At 34.5% G+C, this 19,021-nt stretch overlaps 1 protein-coding gene across 3 annotated transcripts in view; it reads left to right on the top strand.

Annotated features, from left to right (window-relative positions):
* LOC135219405 (uncharacterized) overlaps positions 1 to 19,021 on the top strand; it is a 494,243-nt gene that overhangs the window by 11,417 nt on the left and 463,805 nt on the right. The window contains exons 1-2 of one of the 3 annotated variants that reach the window (XM_064256156.1): positions 9,596 to 9,707; positions 9,817 to 9,983. The exons of 1 other annotated variant lie outside the window; for it this stretch is intronic. The gene's annotated coding sequence lies outside the window, so the exon portion shown is untranslated. Of the gene's footprint in view, positions 1 to 9,595; positions 9,984 to 19,021 lie in introns of those variants that run through there. One more of the 3 variants, XM_064256157.1, reaches the window with a different exon arrangement.

Genomic DNA, 19,021 nt, shown 5'->3' with positions numbered 1-19,021 from the left:
TTTGTCTAAGATGAAAATTTTCATAGAGAGTGAGAGAGATGTTATTCTTTTTTATGACCGAGTCACTTTCCAAGATTCAATCTTGTGAGCGAGATAAGAATTTTTGCAGAAAAAGAGAGGGAAAGGAGAAAGATGCTATTTATTTATTTTTTTTATAGCCAAGTCACTTTCTTAGATTGTGCCTTGCGAGAAAGATGAATATTTTCGTGGATAGAGAGAGAGAGAGAGAGAGATTTTATTAAATTTTTATGGCCCAGTCACTTTCCAAGATTCTTAGGAGGATGATGATCTCCTAGAACGAGAGAGAGAGAGAGAGAGAGAGAGAGAGAGATGGCTGTTGAAACCACTGTTGCGAAATTGTTTTCAAGATTGTCGCGTGAGGAAGAGAAATAATGAGACGTCGACGGATAAACAAAATGTCTGATAGGTCAACACTTTTTTTGTATTTGTTCCAAAATATCCTAAGAGGATTAATTAGTTTTGCCGCAGACTCACCTGTTATTTTCCCTGCATGAATGCGATAGTGAAGAAAAGTTTTTATTTTTTTCTTTGCAGTTTCTTTTGTCATCGCTGGAGAGTGCCATTACGCAATGATTTTTACTTAAAATATTTGCAAGGTTGGAAGGTAAATACTCGTATCTTACGACATATTCGAGGAATGGCTCAGAATTCCCAGAAATCTTTCCCCATAATTTGATAGTTCCAGAAGAAGTTTTTATTTTTTATTTTTATTTCTACTCTTTTCTAGAGGACTGTATTCATTTTATTTTTTGTAAAAGTTTTTTTTCTTTTTTTCTGTGAACAATACTCGGTTGGCTTTTTGCAGCTCTACACAAGAAAAGACTTAGATTTAAAGTAGTGACAGTAAAAAGTAATTATTAAAAAAAAAATTGCATAGTTTATTATCTACATCATGTGCTGTAGACATTACAGCGATTCTAAGAAGTCTTGACGTTATGTACTAGTAGATAAAAAGTGAAAATTTGAATACTAATCCTCAATCACTTGCCCACGAACTTTTTTAGTTTTATTTCCTCGTAATATTTACGTTTCCCAACATTGCGCGAGTGTGGTGCAGCCTCTCACATTAAACCCAGATGAAAAAAGCAAACAGCAGGAAAACAGAGGAGAAATATTTTTCTTTGAGTTGTCGACTCAAAAAAGAATGAATTCCAGTTCACGCGCTACATTAATTCAAAAAGACCTGCCTCCCTCCTTAAAACTCGGGAGAGACAGAATGAAAAATCTCATTCAAATTAGGGAGAGAGGCTCAGACGTCGCAACCGCAAAAGGGGAGGGGACCGAGATAAGTGGAGAGATTTTAAATGAATAAGTCAGGGAGTACTACAAGCGTAGTAACGAAGGGGGTAAAGATAGGGTCGTAAAGTTAGATCAATAAATGTCTGTGTTTGGAAAAGGAGAGAGAGAGAGAACGAGGGAGGGAGACAGAGAGCAAACAATGCACTTAGTAAAGTCAAGATATCCGCAGGGTAAGTGAGGGGGGAAAAAATTTCCTCGATGTAAAGCTGCAAGTGCGTATGCACTTGCTCCACTATTGAGCGTAATCTCTCTCCCCACCATAATCACCCCCCTCGAAAGCTAACCCCCCCAAACCCCTCCACCCTTTACGCACTTCTCATCCCCCGATCTAAGACCTGTATCGTACGACCCCCGGGCTCTCTCCCCACCCCGACTCATGAATCTCCCTTTAAAAACACCATTGATTTCGCGACACACCGTCTGTTCCTCACCTACTACTACTAGACTTCCTTGAGCGATTCTCTCTCTCTCTCTCTCTCTCTCTCTCTCTCTCTCTCTCTCTCTCTCTCTCTCTGTCTGTCTGTCTATGTCTTTCCCGTTTCTCTTCGCTCATTGTCGCTTTCTGTCTTTGCCCTCTTCTTCCTCTCCGCCTCTCTCCAGACATCAAGGCCTTAGTAATCCCTCTTACTCCCAGCACGTTGCACCACAGATATAAAAAAAGTTGAGATACGAAAGTATGAATAGCATATTTCCTGTTACATATATTTATGTTTATATAATGTGAGTGTTGTTTGGAATGGCGACAGATTGAAAGATTAATGAGGTAGTTAAGAGAGAGAGAGAGAGAGAGAGAGAGAGAGAGAGAGAGAGAGAGGGTAGTGCCGATTTGAAGGTTTTTTCATCAATTGTTAGTTTAGAGTTTTATTCGCTAATTATTGTTTACCATTTGCATGGCACATTTGCTTTTATTATTTTTTGAATTATGTACCGAGAATGATAACTCAAGGGTAATTGAGAATTTAGATATTATTTAAGATTTAACGAGAGAGAGAGAATTTTATAAATTTATAAATGATCGGAACACAAGAAAGAAGAAAAAGATGTTTAGATAGAGAAACGCACAAGATAAAAAGGGAAACAGAGACCAAGAAACACCACAGTAAGCAAGATGATAGCTACCTCTTATTAAACTGAATGAAACTTGAAGATCAAAATCCGTAGAGGAATAAGAAGGTGCGTGGAATATCTGGTTAAACAATCATTTACTATTCATAGGCCTATATGCCTCTGGCGTCTTTTTCTTCTTTTATAGTCCCTTGAGTCACGCCTGCTTGCTTACGTTCTTTTTTGTGTTGCATGGATGTTTACATGAACGCCCTCGCTTGTTATGCCCTCTGCTTTCTAGCCTTTCTGGGTGGGGGCGGTGTACACTTTAGACTTAGGTTATATAGACTAATGTTTACCTTAAGGAAATATTGCTATATTAATTTTCTAAGTTTTCTGTTTTAAAAATTTTATTACGAAGTAGTCTTTAAATACTGATAACTTAGGTTCTCCTTTAGGGAAATGGAACTTAATAGTGGGGATTAGCGCAATAATGCTAACAATATCGCATATTCCTTGAGATGATTTCGACAAAACTATAATCATCATCAAACCTTTAGGGAAGAAAGTAAACTTCAAATTACAAGTAGAAGATGAAATTAGAAAATCACTGTTAGCACTATTTCAGTTTTCAATTTTTAGTTGCAAGTGGATCTTCAGAATGTCTGACGATGACTGAGCCAAATCAGAGGTAAAGCTTCTAGTAGAGTAGATTCAACATGCATTTAAGATTTACTCGTCACATCCACCAGATATACGGAAAGGCAGGTATCATGTGATGAATGCGCAAGTTTTAAATTTACTATGATTTTATTTTGATGACATATTTGGATTTCGGAAGGATTTCAAAAGTTGTTCTAAAAATACCAAGAATACGAGAAGTCTAATGTTCCTTGTATAAAACCGTTCATATTAAAAATGCGAACAAGTGAAAGTAACTGGTAGAGAAGGAATTCCAGTTTTAGAAGAGTGGTCGTGGAAATTTATAATTATGATCATTGCTATCAAAAGGGCTTCATTCTGTAGCTGCCCCGATATATCTTGCCGCTGAACCTAGGGCCACTCGCCGGCTATCTTGTGGCCCTAAAACCTACTAAGTGTGGGAGTTGTTGATTTGGAAGAGGGCCACCGTGTTGAGCATACACCATGGAGAGGTTCATGTTCAGTAAAGAAGAAATAAAAACTTTTGTAACGAATAACATGACTCACGTATGTCAATAAAAGACATTTTTCTAACTGCCAGTGTTCAGTCAGTGGTTAACGTCTCTATAACAATGCATCACGCCACTCCCAAACCGATTCGATCCATTACCGGTCGATTAGCCATTCTGGTAATGCAATCGATTGTGACACGCAATTAGACTTGACTGAGTAACCACATATCCACTGGCGATTTCCAGCAATACGCATTCATACACAGAAAACACGTAACTAATGCTGAATACTTGTTAAAGTAAATAACCACGCGAATAGAGGCGTTTCTAACCAACCAACCAAACAAACAAACAAACGGGAAGAGCCTAGCACAGAAAGCGTCCTTCAGAGCAGAAACCTCCATCTTATCTTGTTTGGTGGAGATCCCGCTTGAAGTCTGCTGCGGATGCCTGAATAAGCTTCTTTACCTTCGCCGTTCCTGCCTTTGCACGTTCCTGAAAGGCTGAACTACTATTATGTTAATAGGAAAAAAGTGAGAAAAACACTCGTATACGTGTGTGTGTGTGTGTGTGTGTGTGTGTGTGTGTGGATACGTAGGTATATGTATGTATGTAAATTAAAACTCATTTATTTGATATTATCCTAAAACAACTTTATTCCTACATTATCATATGAAATACTGCTGTATTCATTATATTATAAAAATATAAATATATTATAAAATGTATTTGCATATCCTGAGCATTTTTATTGTCGATCATAATTACCCCGGCGGATTTTTGTTTGTGAAGAGATTACGTCTATAATCGTTTGTTATATAAAACTATGAGGAGTTAAAGCCATGGCGCTCACCGAACGAAAGACATCAACTTTAAACAAGTCTTCGATATTCGAATCCGTGTTGCGGTGCATATTATTATTTTCCAGGCGTACAGAAATTCGTTTGAAATGGAGCCCGCGCCTTCATGTGTTTCTGAATTCAAGGCGTGTGTTTGTGTGTCTTTCTCTCCCGTGTTCTAAGCTTCCTTCCGCTCTGAGATGCATTTCGACTTTGATGCAAAGAAGAGTCCGACTTAAGGATGGTAATTCAGTAAAGAATAGCGGCTTGCAGCTGAATATATACTCTGCGCCCTCCTTACATGTTCTTTGACAAGCGCTTCCTTTACTGTGCAGGATTGCTGGGCAGGAATATGTTAGCCAGTAAAAGAAGGAAGGTAGTGAAAGGCCATGGCAAGCGGAAACATTTTAGTTATGAATGGTACAAAAGTAAAGAAATATAACGATGAAATGCAATTGACAATTCACTTCAAAGTACGGCATATATCCTGGAATTAAAATCTGTCAAATTGTTTGCAAAATTTTGTTAATAATACCAGGGGGAACAAACACAGATGTGCTGAATCTTTTTAAAAATTTAGAAGAATTACTTGAAATAGGCTAAAATGTATAGACCAAATGACCTGAAGCGTATATACAAACAATTGCCAAAGTTATTGACCATATAACTTATCCATCAATAGCGAGGAATAACATTTGAAATTGCCAATTCTGACTAGACTTCCAATTGACAATGATTCAGGGAATAAGCTCATTCGCGTACGATACAACCTTTGCAATATCGATGAGCGATAATTGTGCAGCGGTGATGGCCGGACATTAATAAGCAAGACATTAAATAGATATTGATGACGTCCATAATGAAGATTATGGTCTACGACCAGTGTGGCGGGGTCGTTGTCTCCATTTTTATCGTGGAGGTTCGTGCTTCTGTTAAATATCACGTGACTAACACAGACGCTCGAAATGTCAGACCTGAAAACGGACAAAGTAAATCAATGGAATTGACTCGACGGAGGAATTTGCTCTCGAAATAATTCACGACTGACCTGTTCCTTAGAAGCGGGAGGAGGAGGAGAAGGAGGAACATTGCTCTTCTCATCGTCGTTGCTACAGAAGCTGCGTCTCTCGCGCTCAACTTCTGCTTTCTTTTCTCTTGTCGAGTGAAAACACAATATGAGTCATAGTAGTGTATTTCGATTCTTTCCACTTTTCATTTCCCATTATCACGTCACGTTCCATTCTACTTGCGAAAATAAATTCTTTCTCTCGTGATCAACTTATTACATCCTACACACACACACACACACACACATATATATATATATGTATATGTATATATATATATATATATATATATATATATATATATATATATATATATATATATATATATATATATATATATATATATATACACGCAAAATCATGATGATCATATGATATTGCGCACAATCTGTATTATCTCAAATATTTTCAAGTTGAGGGTCTTTTGCTTATTTCTTAAACTAAAACAGCTTTCTTTTGCTGTAAATGGTTCCCAATATTTCATAGTTTAAATTTTACTTAGTGAATCTTTGCTTCTGTTTGTGGCCACTGGGTTACCGCATAACCAATATTCTGAAACCATTAACTGTGCCGAAGCCGTTGTTCCATGGCCTACCTAATTCTTATATTTTAGTTCTCATTGCTTAAAGCTATGCTAAATCAGAATGAACTTTGTTTATCCTTAATTTATATATATATATATTTTATTTATTATTTATATCCCCTGTGCTCTCATTTGTTTTTTGGTAAGATACTGGAGGACATTGCCTTTTGTTCTTTTCTTGTGGATATATTCATCATCATAATAATAAAGGGTCATAAATTTGCCAGGATATTTATGACAACTAATGAACGTAAAAGTAATTTGTTAATTTTATTACTTCGGAGAAGAATTTGGAAGAGGATAAAGATATCACTCGTGCCTGCGTGTGAGAACGGACCTAGATGAAACTTGGTGAATATATTCATTTGACGATATTTTTAAACTGATGAACTTTATATAAGAGAAGTCGTCTTGGGTTACTGTTGTTTGCAGTGGAAGCACCTTCGTCTCTCATAGCAGATAGTGAATTATTTTTAGCGATTCGTAGACGTCTACTTACACTTGATTTCCATTTCATAGTGCATCTTTATGGTTCATGCATTCAAACATTCACTGGTATGATTATATTAATTCACTACCTAGTGGCAGATGCAGGCTTGCAACAATGCTCTCAAGTTATTTATTTCCTCAGCACCGAGCTATAGCTTAATTTTACATTAACAAGATTCAGCAGGAAATGTCAACAGTATTAGCTTCGTATTTTTTAAAAAATTACTTGCTAAAGAACAATATTCCCACACACTATATGTAATATATATAGTATATATATATATATATATATATATATATAATATATATATATATATATATATATATACAGGTTACTTTCATCAGCTAATTTCAGTAGTTTGTAATAATCTCCATCAGAGATTTCATCTCACTTTTCGGATAATCCTATCTCTGCAAACCTTTGTACTAAGATGAGGAATAAATGAACGTTTTCCGTTCAGTAATAGAATTTAAACCCTCGCACACAAGTGAGACTGTGATTACCATTCAGTTCACTGTTCTCCTTTTCCCTTTGGTAACTTCAATTTTGGGCTGCTAGCGTGCTCCCTTAGTTATTTCTCATCTGGATTCAAGGGCTTTTAATAACAAATTTATCAGGCGGAGAAATCGGAAAGGTAATAGGTCATTATTTACATACATACATATATATATCTTTCCTATGCCTTTATCTCCATAGATTTCCACTCATTATCCATATTATATACATACAATACATAATATAAGTAATATATATATATATTAATATGTATGTATGTATTTTATACCTATAATATAGTATGGTATGTATATAATCTATATAATATTATATTAAATTACTATAATTATATTATGTTGTGTATTGCTCATATAACTATTGTAATGTTATGTAATGTATAATAATATTAATATATCTATATATATATGTACTATATTAAAATCTGAATATGCAGTACTATCTATCTAAAAGCAATCTGTATATGTATATGCATATATATATATATATATATATATATATTATATAATATATATATATATATATATATATATATATATATATATAACTAACTTTTCTGTGCTTTCATTCCCACAAATCTCCACTCATATCCAGCCTCCAGTGTGACAGTTCTCATCCAAGTAGGTCTTGTCTCCCAAGTCTGACGGTGGTAGGATTCCAGCTGACACTATGAAGTAGGGCGTGCGAAAGACGTGTCCAAGCCATCCCCATCTCTACTTCATTATCTCATTTACATATAGAACTTAGTCATGTCCATTATTACATAGTACCTTTTTCTGTGCTGCCATCTAATCTAATTCCTAATATTTATTTTTAAAGCAGGAAAATCGCCACATGTTAGAGAAGATATAACCCTTTCATGGCGAATGACCTCTTCCTTCAAAGCGCGATTGTGATGACGCTTTTACTCCTTGGATACCGGATGATAAATCCCCAAATGTCTGAGTTTCCGGGATCATCCCATACCCTCCCATAGGGGCTAGTGCCGTCAGTGCACCTCCACTGTAGGTATTATTTAAGGTTCTTTGCAGCGTTCCTTCGGCCCCTAGCTGCTACTCCCTTCATCCTTCTTACTGTACCTCCGTTCATATTCTTGCTTCCATCTACCTTTCTACCCTGTCCTAACAATTGATTCCTAGTGCAATTGCGAGGTTTCCCTCCTGTTACACCTTTCAACCCTTTTTGCTGTCAATATCCGTTTCTGCTCCGAATGACCTGATAGGTCCCAGAACTTGGCCCGTGTGCCTAAGTTCTATATTCCATTCTGTTCCATCCCATACCCTGTAATATGTTGGTATATTGCAACCAGCCCTTTCTCCACCCACCCCTCCCAGTAAAAACAAAATCTTCGTGTTGCATATGGTACCAAAAAAGAAAGTTTTGATGTGAAGGTAGAGGGTAGGATCTGAAAACTGTACAAATATGCTTGTGTATTTTCTGGGTATAGTTCCTATTTCATCGACATATATTTATCCTCATCTGTCAGTCTTTCCTTTTTGTGTGTAAAAGCATTTTGTTCAGTAATCTTCTTAAAATGTATTTGCATTCCATAATGCATTGTTCATGTTGAGCTACTTGTAGCATTCTACTCGAATTTCTGTCCTGCACCACGAAGTCCCCCCATTTTTTTTTCAAAACTCAATTCATGATCACATACACTTCTTTTATTTATCTATAAACTAGGTGATCCCATGCATTCCACTTCACTATCTTTGTCTGCCAGCGACTTTTCATCCATTTTCTCCCTATATGTTATTCTCGCATATCACTAATTAGGCTCACTTGAATTCATTACATTAATAACAACATTTTCGCTTCAAAATGATAATCACATGTACCTGCAGCCACTCCTCTTCCCACCTTTGCATCCTTCAACTTATACTCTTCCATCAACTCTATATGAAGACATTATCTAACGAACTGTTTCCCCTCACCACTTTCCAAAGTATTCTCATGAATACTCGTCATTCTGAAACCGTGCGTTTCAAACAATCTAGTCCCTTTCAGAATACAATTCTACGAGACAATCTTCATTCTCATTTGCAAAAGGAATATACATACATAGTATATATATATATATTACTATATATATATATATACATATATGTATATAATATATATTTATATATATATATATAGATCTATTATATATATCTATATGTATATTATAAATATATATAATATCTATATATATATAATTTATATATATATAATATATGTATATATATATATATATATATATATATGATATATAATATATATAATCTATATATATGTTATATATATATATATATATATTATATATATATATATATCTATATATATATATATATTGTGTGTGTGTTCGTTCTTTTGTTATATTAAATTTAACATCGCTGAGTTATTTTTATCGTCATAAAGTTGTTGCTAAAGAAATGTTTTTCATCATCCTAGTTTATGAAAGTGTCTTGAACCTGTTCCTGTGAAGTGGTAAGAGAGAGAGAGAGAGAGATAGGAGAGAGACGAGAGCGAGAGAGAGAGAGAGAGAGAGAGAGAGAGGATGAGGATAGGGAGGTGGAGGAAAGAGGAGGCTGACACACGAGCTCCAAGTCTCGATCACAAACCTCACAACTCTCCCGAGTCCGACCCGAGCCAGGCAGTGTCGTGCCAGACGCGCCGTAGGGTTGTTGTCACGCATCGCTCCTCGGAACTTCGGACGTCTGACTATTTGGATTTTTACCGTCATTATTTTTGTTTTTGCGAACTTACTCTGTCGGAAGGATAATTTATGATGTGTACCCTGACGTTTGCTTTTTTTGCCAGATAGAGTGACGTGTTGATTATATACGTATAATGTTTGTAGAGAAAAGTGAGCAACTGATAAACAATTATAAAGATATTGAGATAATTAATGCAAAGTGACGTGATTTGATATGTGATTTGACGAGAGGACTATACAGTTTATTTCATCGCACCATGGTCGTCATGACAACGGTATGTTGCCTTGTATTTTCATGAAATGCTTTCCTGGAAAAAGACAAACATCAGTGAATTACTGCATGGCAAATTACATCACTCAGACATTAGTACCTTTGACGGGAATGATTTACGTAGGGCGACCGTGCCATGGACGTCAATTTATAAACTTTTCCTAAACACACACCATTTTAGACAGCTGTAGTTCTATCATCAATTCGGATTTTACAGGGACTTAACAATGTGTTAATCAACATCTTACCTGGGCGTGAATTGCATAGTTGAATTCCCTGCTGCCTTTCCTAATGAGAGGGTCCTGGTGTTCGATTTCAGAGAGTTTAACAAAGATTCCCCTCGTAATTAACTTATAATGAGTATCGCAACTGACATTGCCCCTCCCCCATCATGCTCTAGAATACCTCGTGTTCTTTCGGCGATAAGAGTTTGCTTTTATTTGTGCCTTTACTTTTAGTAAATGCAGCTTTAGCTTTATTTCCTTACACTGTAAGGGCGTTTCTTTCTCTGCAACAACATTTCGGCGAAAAAAAAAAATCGATTTCATGTCGCTCTGCAACCGTCGTATTAGTCGAGACGAAAACATTCTCCGATACGGGAAGTCTTTTATAAAATGAAAGAAATTACTCATTTTATACAGAAAGCACGATCATATTTCCCTCTTTATATGATAGAAATATTTTGTTCGGTCCCAGGGTATAAACTTTGCATAAAATTTGCCCATTCTGACATTCTAATATTTACTTACTACATATACCTCAAATGATACTTCATTAACGAGGCAACTTGACGAACAACAAAGCCAAAAATGTATCGATAAAATGTATTTGTTTGTTATTAACGTGTTCCAATTAACAGAATATCACTACCAAAGACAAAGCGCGCGTAATAATTATTCTAGAATAAACTAATCTCTCAAGATTAATGAATTGAATCACCCCTTACAAACACCAAGTAAACATGACATACACACACACACAAACACAGCAAGAAACCAAGAAGTAATACCGTCAGCAAATGTGGCACAGAACTCATTGTTAAGCAAGAAAAAAACGTAAAATGGGAATATTACAGTTCCAATTAAGGGGGAAAATAGGGCCGTCGTCCACTGGTAATTGCCAATTCATAGTGCATGGATCTCTTGCGTGAAGTGTTGCATGCATGACCCATGATTTATGCAACTGCAAATGGGGGGAATGAAAGGCTAATAACCTGTATATCGTTATCATCACTTTTTATGGATAGTTAACAGCTCATATAACTGCCCCAACCTATTCCTTAATCCCCAGACATAAAAAATGATAATAAAAATGTTCCTCGTTACCGTTCTTCATTGCAATTTCATTGCATTTTTGGTCTTGCAGTCGGTCGTTTCTTTGTTTTATCAAAAGGTAAAATATTGCTCTCAGTTTAAAGTTTGCATATTTATGTGTTATGTATGTTTTATATAATCTAAAACCATATTTTTACATATTTGTATTTGCACGTTTGCGGCAGTAAGCATTATTTTTTAAAAATATTTGTAAGTGTATGTCTGCGCATTTTTGTATTGTTGTGTATTAAAGTTATATTGTTATATAATATTTTAAACACATATTTTATTACATGTTTGCAGTTACATGTATGTAAAATCATGCTTTGTATAATTGTGCATATGGGGTTTAGACTTTATAAAATAATATTGCATAAAATGTTTGTACTTTCATATATTCAGAAGTATGCATCATATATATGTGTATTACGTACCTAGGATGCAAATAAAAATTTTCATATATAAGCATTTGCATGTTTGCAGTAATAATCGTCAGGGTGCATTTAGGTAGGCATGAGGGAGCAAGCTATTTCTGACTTGTTATCGGAATAGTTGGGAAAAAAGTGCACGTTATTTCCAACTTTTTATCGGAAAGTAAAAAGAGAAAAAAGAAAAAAAAAATACTGCAAAGGAGAGTAAAACTATACCATATCATGGCTCTGAATTATTGATGAGTTTGGGCGGGGAGGCAGCCGCTCCGCGCAGTTCATTTGATGGAGGGTTTGCTTTGCAGTCTTCCGGTTATAATCTATCGTGAGTTCTAATAGCGCTTGTGAATGGATCGGCGTCATGAAAAGAAGATGGTGATATATATGTGTTTGTTTTGAAGGCAGGTTGGTGATAAGTTCCCTCATATGTTATCTCCAGTTAATTCCCGTCTTTGCATATCCATAAGGGCCTTAGGTTTACAAGCGAGTTTCCAGTCCTTTATTATTTAGACGCTCGACTTAGAATGAAGTAGTCTTATGTAAATTTTAATTTGTGAATACCTTATTGGGAAAATTATCATCCCCATGCAAAGAAAACGAGAATATATTTACGTATGGTTTGTTTTGATCGTAGGTTGGTGACAAGTTCTTAAATATATAATGCTGAAAATTCAAGTTTGTGCATATTTCCAAGTTCTTACGGATTTAAATCTTGTAGATAAGAAACGATTTTTTTGTCGTCTCTTTCCCTGTGCGCCCATCCCCTCTTTCTCTTGTGCACAAAGTAGGCTTAACGCGTAACTCCTGTATGTACCCCAAATGTTCCTCAACAAAACGCCAAATTGAAGTAGTCTCTCTCTCTCTCTCTCTCTCTCTCTGCACAGTTAAAATGTGGCAAGACTACCCTCGCATTATATTAGATTGAAGCTGAGTGATCTCTATTGCTTCATGCTAATTTTATGCTCTCTCACTGGCAGTGTTGTCAAGTTACCTTCCCCACCACCATTTAGAAGTTAGTCGTTGGAAAATGCATATGTTATTATTATTCTTCTTTTGTTTGGTTGTATTTACAACCACCGCTATCTTTGGTAAGAAGTGATTGCCGTTTCCGTAATTTTTTTTTACAGACTTCCACTTTATTGTACCAAAATCATTAACCAACGCTTGATGCAAATCATCATCAACATAAATAGCTTGACGAGGTCACCAATAACCCAGAAGTACCTCTTATTATCCTCATTATTATTCTTATTATCCTTTATGAACGTTTTCATGAGCCTACTCAGCTCTCAATTTCATTAATAGAAAAAAGAAAACAAAATATAGATATATATTATATATATATATATATATATATATATATATATATATATATATATCTATATATATAGTATATATATATATATGTATATATAATAATATATATAATATATATGTATATCTGGATTTTCTTCATATTAGTCTGTAATATTATGAGAAATCTGAATTGTTGTTATTATTTCTTGCTAGTTTTATCCTTTACTAAAGCATGAAAGCCTTATTCAGCACAACTATTTTCAGAGAGTATTCACGAGAACTCTCGCGTCGAGCGGTTAATTCTGAGTAAATTATTTACCCAATTAAAAACATCCACCTCGGGGAGCAGAGAGGTAGTCTTCTTAATATATTTAAAGTTGATATTATCAAGTTTATATCAAGGTGGTTGTCTTATCTTCAGAACTGGCGCTGAATTTTAATTGCATGTAATTCCGTTTTATGTGAATTTATTCATTGTAAGTTAAATCATTTCCATTTTCAATAGACTTTATTGCTTTGATTTCTGTTCTGTGTTGTCTGGTTTGATTATTGGGCTTAATTCTTTCCAGGTAATGCGCAGCACTTGAGATTATTCGATAGTTTTTACCTTTTGTGTAGCTTAATTAGAACGCATTGAACTTTTAAATCCGGAAATATGGTAATATTTACATGAATCTCCTAATCTAAGAACCTCAGAGTTAGTTAGAATAGAAGACAGGAAAGCTTTCATTATTCTTTTTCTTTGCTCTCTTCTTTCTGGAGACATTTTGAAACTTTTGACATCTTTCTCTTGATGGAGTACTCAGAACTCACTTAGCGACTCAGATGCATTACTTCAACTTGGTTGTTTTGCAGATGTGTAAGTAACTGCTGGCCTCAAAATTTCCTCGATAAGCTTACTAAATTACTCACGCAATTATATAGCCTAAGTTACATCCAGTTTATACCTTAAATGTTTTCAAAATGACCAATGAATCTCGACAATCAGTTTCAACTGCAGACAGTTCCCTTTCGTTTTTATGCTGGTGGATAAAATTGAATGTCACGTAGGAATCTTACAGCAAAGCTCAAGTTTAGACTTTAAACTTTTAAACTTTTAAACGGGCTTCTAGGAACCAGATCTCATCAAAGATTAGGTTCCGAGGAAGATTTCGAAAGAGCAAGAAAGGTCTCCATTCGTGTGATTTTACAATCACATATGGGATGACGGAGGTGTCTGGGTCCCTCAATGAAGGGAAGGATTAGGAAATTATTGCGGATTTCAAGTATACTGTATTTCAAGGAATAAATGGTGCTGCCTTTTTAATAACTGTGTGGGCGTTTGATTTAATCTAGTTGATATTTAATTTTTTTGAAACCTTAACTGGAGGCCAATATTAATATCTTCGTCAAACAACGAAGGATAAAGAAATTTGTTCTTAAAATTGGAAAATGGAAACCAGGTTAAACTCTTTCTCGTTTTCATGAGAATGCTGTGGTTTGCAAGACTGTTTTACGCTAATGGCCAAAAAAATATGTTGACGTGTAACTCTTCTTAGATTTGAAAATGGAGATTTTAATCTTAATAGATCATGTTCGTTAAGTTTGTTTACGTAATATGCGTGTAAGGAAGAGAATTTTGAGAAAAGTAATTTAGAAATTTTCATAACCTTTATTGCCTTTTTGTGCGCTTGTGTGTGTGTTTGTATATATATGGTATATATCTATGTACGTATATGTATATATACATACATACATACGTACATACATACATACATACATACATACATACATACATACATACATATATATATAATATATATATATATATTATTATTATAAATATATATATATTATATATATATACTATATAATATAATTTTCCCCTTCAGAGCAGGTAGAGCCAGAAGGGAAGGACCTTCCGGTTCCCAAGAAGCCTTTTAAGGACTGAACTTAATTAGCCTTATGCTCATTTCTTGACTCCCAGCGGCTGCTGGTACTTATTCGCAGTACGGTTAACTAGCAGCATTAGACCGGGCGACAACCACGGACGGGAAGGGTGGTGTCAGTGCACCTCATGTGGCGCACTGTAGGTATTCCTAAAGGTTTTTTGGTACTGAATCTTGTCCTTGGCTGCCTCCACTTTATTTTCTCTTTCTGTACCTCTGGTCCCACTTCCTTTCTTCCATCTTACTGTCCCCCAACCACTCCAACTCCCACCTTTAGCTGTCTTAAGCGGTGAGTGGCTGAAAGTGCCCCAGTGCTTGGTTTTATCGCCAGACTTTCATGATTCAGCCAGTCAGTCAACCACTTACTTTACAAAAGCAAATTCAACAATTTACCACTGACCAACACACACACACGCACACACAATCAAACAAGCCAATCATATACGTATGTATATGATTATAATTACTTTAGCAAGTGTCCTTCGTCAATGGCTTGGAAATAAAGTTGAAACCGGTCAGGACCTACACCCCGTCTCTTATTTTTCAACTGTGGATATATATATATATATATATATATCTATATATATATATATATATATATATATATATAGTATATATATATATATATATATATATATATATATATATATATATATCACTGACTCGCACCCCACACAACAATATATATGTGTGTTTTATATATATTTAAAATTTATACTTATTTTATTATAATATATATATATAATATAATTAATATATTTTAATATTATGTGGTCTGATTATTATATATATTATTAGAATTTTTTATATTATAAATATATATTATATATAATCTATTATTTTTAATATCTGTGTTGTGGTTTGTGTGTGTGTATATAATATATATGATATATGGGTATATATATATATATATCATTATATATATAATATATATATCTGTGTGTGTGTGTGTGGTGTGGTTTGTGATGCGTATGTATTTATGTGTAAAATGTTTTCCTTTATTTGTATACCTTCATTCCTTCAAGTGTTTTACAAAATAATTTCTTTAATAGTGTGTGTCGATACTGGTAAAGTGAATGTCGAGTTCACAAACGGAAGTGCAAAAATATGATCGCTAAAGTAAAATGTAGTCTTGCGAACCTGCTGTGTCCCCTTACGTGATCAGGGCATTCACCATTGCAATTCCTGGAAATCGATTCTAAAGGGACTATACAAGTATATAAAGCAATTTGTAACTGAAAATTAGTGCGAGTACCGTATCATTTACTTTTTCAGAAAAAAAAATAATATATAACAACATTATCATATAGGTATTAGTATATATATAGTATATTATGTATATATGTATATATACTATATAATATGATATGTGCGTGGGTGTGGGTGTGTCATTATCAAATAGGGAGAATGGTAACGGTAATATATATCCACGTATATATATATATATATATATATATATATATTATATATATATATATATATATATAATCCACACACGAAAGGTACTATAGCAGCCAGGAGAAGGGCGCAGGAACATATACACAACCAGTTGATACATTTATTGCCAACGCGTTTCTTGACCCATGGTCACATCATCAGGACATCTATATAGAAAAATTATGTGCTCGGATGCTCCTTTTTTATATAGATGTCCTGATGATGTGACCATAGGTCAAGAAAGGAGTTGGCAATAAATGATCAACTGGATGTGTATATGTTCCGGCGCCCTTCTCCTGCCTACTATATACATATACTATATATATATCTATATATATATATATATATATATATATATATATATATATATATATATATATATATATATATATACACATACGGCTGTGTTTTCCATATGTTTCATGTTTGAAGTCTTTTCCTTAATATGTCTGGAAAATCACTCTGAGTGTTGGACTTATATACTATTCCAAAGTGTAGCCTATGAATACTGTTGAAACATACTAAAAAATGACATGCTGAGAAAAATCCAATGGTACACACGATTTTGATAAGTTACATATACGATAATACTGCTATCTAGTAGCAAAGCAAAAAAGTTGACGATTGTTCGGGATGATTTATTTTTTTAATGTGCATAAAACGTCAAACAATGGAACATAAAAAAATATTAGTATTAAGTATTTACCAAGATAAGAAAAAAAAAAAACTTTGTGAACTGCTAATAAAGTAAAATGTCAACTACAAGCCGAGACAAGATACAGTATACGTCATTGAAGTTATATGTATATATTTATGTATATACATACATACATACATACATACATGTGTGTATGTATATCATATATATATTATATATATATATATATATATATTATATATATATATATATATATATATAATATATATATATATAAAGAATGACTGGTCGCTCAGCTCCACCTTCCTCTCATGTCCTGATGACAGGTTCATGGTGTTTTGTTTTTCATATGCTTGATTGATGACTGTGGAATCCAGATTCTTTCTTTGTATGAACAAATTTTGCTGAAAAGCAACAAGAACTCTGCAGTTATATATTGTTATAACACGAATCTCTCAGATGTAAAAACTCTGCAGGATTGTGTAGCCTATTCTTCTATTCTTATGTTTTATTATTGGAATATCGGGTGTCATGTCTCTTTGGCAAAAATTATGTAATTCTTCACGGTCTTTTAAATTTCACTAAAATCGTAATGTAAGTTTATGAGTAGTCTTCTGATGGCTTTTCACAATGAAAAATTGAATAGAAATACTGGATTGGAGATGATCATATACTGCTTAATAGTTTTAACATATATGTTTTCGTATTGCAGTTAAAATCTGTTTGTTCGTTGCTTTTCCATAGTATGTACCATGTATGACGGTGTAGCAGAAGGGGTCAGCAACGTGAAAATTAATATCGTACTATTTTGAGCTATTTTTGTCAGTTGGAGAGAAAGGAGAAAGTTAAAGTGGGAAGTCTGTTGAATTTGGAAAGTTGTGTAGGGAGATCTGAATATAGAATGTGAAGGACCTTGCTTAGTGACATGGAAGACATGGGAATGGCAGAAGCCGAGGATCTGAAAAACATACAACCAAGCCCAAGGTAGAATTGAGTGGCGCAGTGTGTTGATGGGTTTTTAGGTGCTTCTCAAGATCCTTCTTTTAACGGATGAGAGCAAATGATTTTGTGGAATGTCCTACATGGGTGTTCATTTAGGATTGATCAATTAAAAGTGAATGTGGCTTGAATTATGTCTCGTTTATCTATGGAGGATTAGCGTAGTATTATTCTTCTGTCTATCACTTGGGTTTCAGGATGAGGTTGCTAGACCATCCTCCTGCTCACACAGATGATTAAGGGCTTTATGTGCCAAAGCTGGCTTTCCGGTAAAGTACTTTTCTGAACGGACGACTAGCAGTAGAGCGAAATTGCTGTGAACATACAAACATATGATACATATATACATACACATTATATATGTGTGCATATATATTATATATACGTGTGTGTGTGTGAGTACCATGTTACTCATATGCGTTGAACATTTTGTCCGTAGAAGTGGTGAGCATCATTTACACATCCGCATGAACGCCATTTGAAATGAAATAAAGCATTGACCTCTGACTTCATTACACGTTGTTCAAACTATTTTGCAATCGAGTAATAGTTCTCGCATTTCGTCTTTCGTCCTCATTGCCCAGATATTCTTATCTGGTTGTGTTTCTCTCTCGCTTCCTGTGACTGCAGTAATTGCCGTGTCACCAATCGGGTAAAAAATGGCTTGTTCGAACTTTAGCAGTTTATCGCGACAAAAAGCCCAATTAGAGGAGTGAAAAATATCTCGGTCCACAGTTGCGAGATGTAAAATAACAGTTGCGAGGTGTAAAATAACATATGTGTTGCCCACGCACCCTGAGAAAGAAAATCATTTAATTCGGTCCATTTTTCAACTCCTTCATTCAGTCATCGTACGTCTTTTTAATAATTTGCGTAAAAAATGGACTACATCTTGGTTTCAATTATATTCTCGTCTGTATTTCGACTTCTATAATTTTGAGTATAATGTATGTATGTATGTATATATATATATATATATATAT

The sequence above is a fragment of the Macrobrachium nipponense genome, chromosome 1 (assembly GCF_015104395.2).
Source record: "Macrobrachium nipponense isolate FS-2020 chromosome 1, ASM1510439v2, whole genome shotgun sequence".
Taxonomy (NCBI): Eukaryota; Metazoa; Arthropoda; class Malacostraca; order Decapoda; family Palaemonidae; genus Macrobrachium; species Macrobrachium nipponense.
The sequence above is the reverse complement of the archived record's forward strand: the minus strand, read 5'-3'. Positions and strand labels throughout refer to the sequence as shown.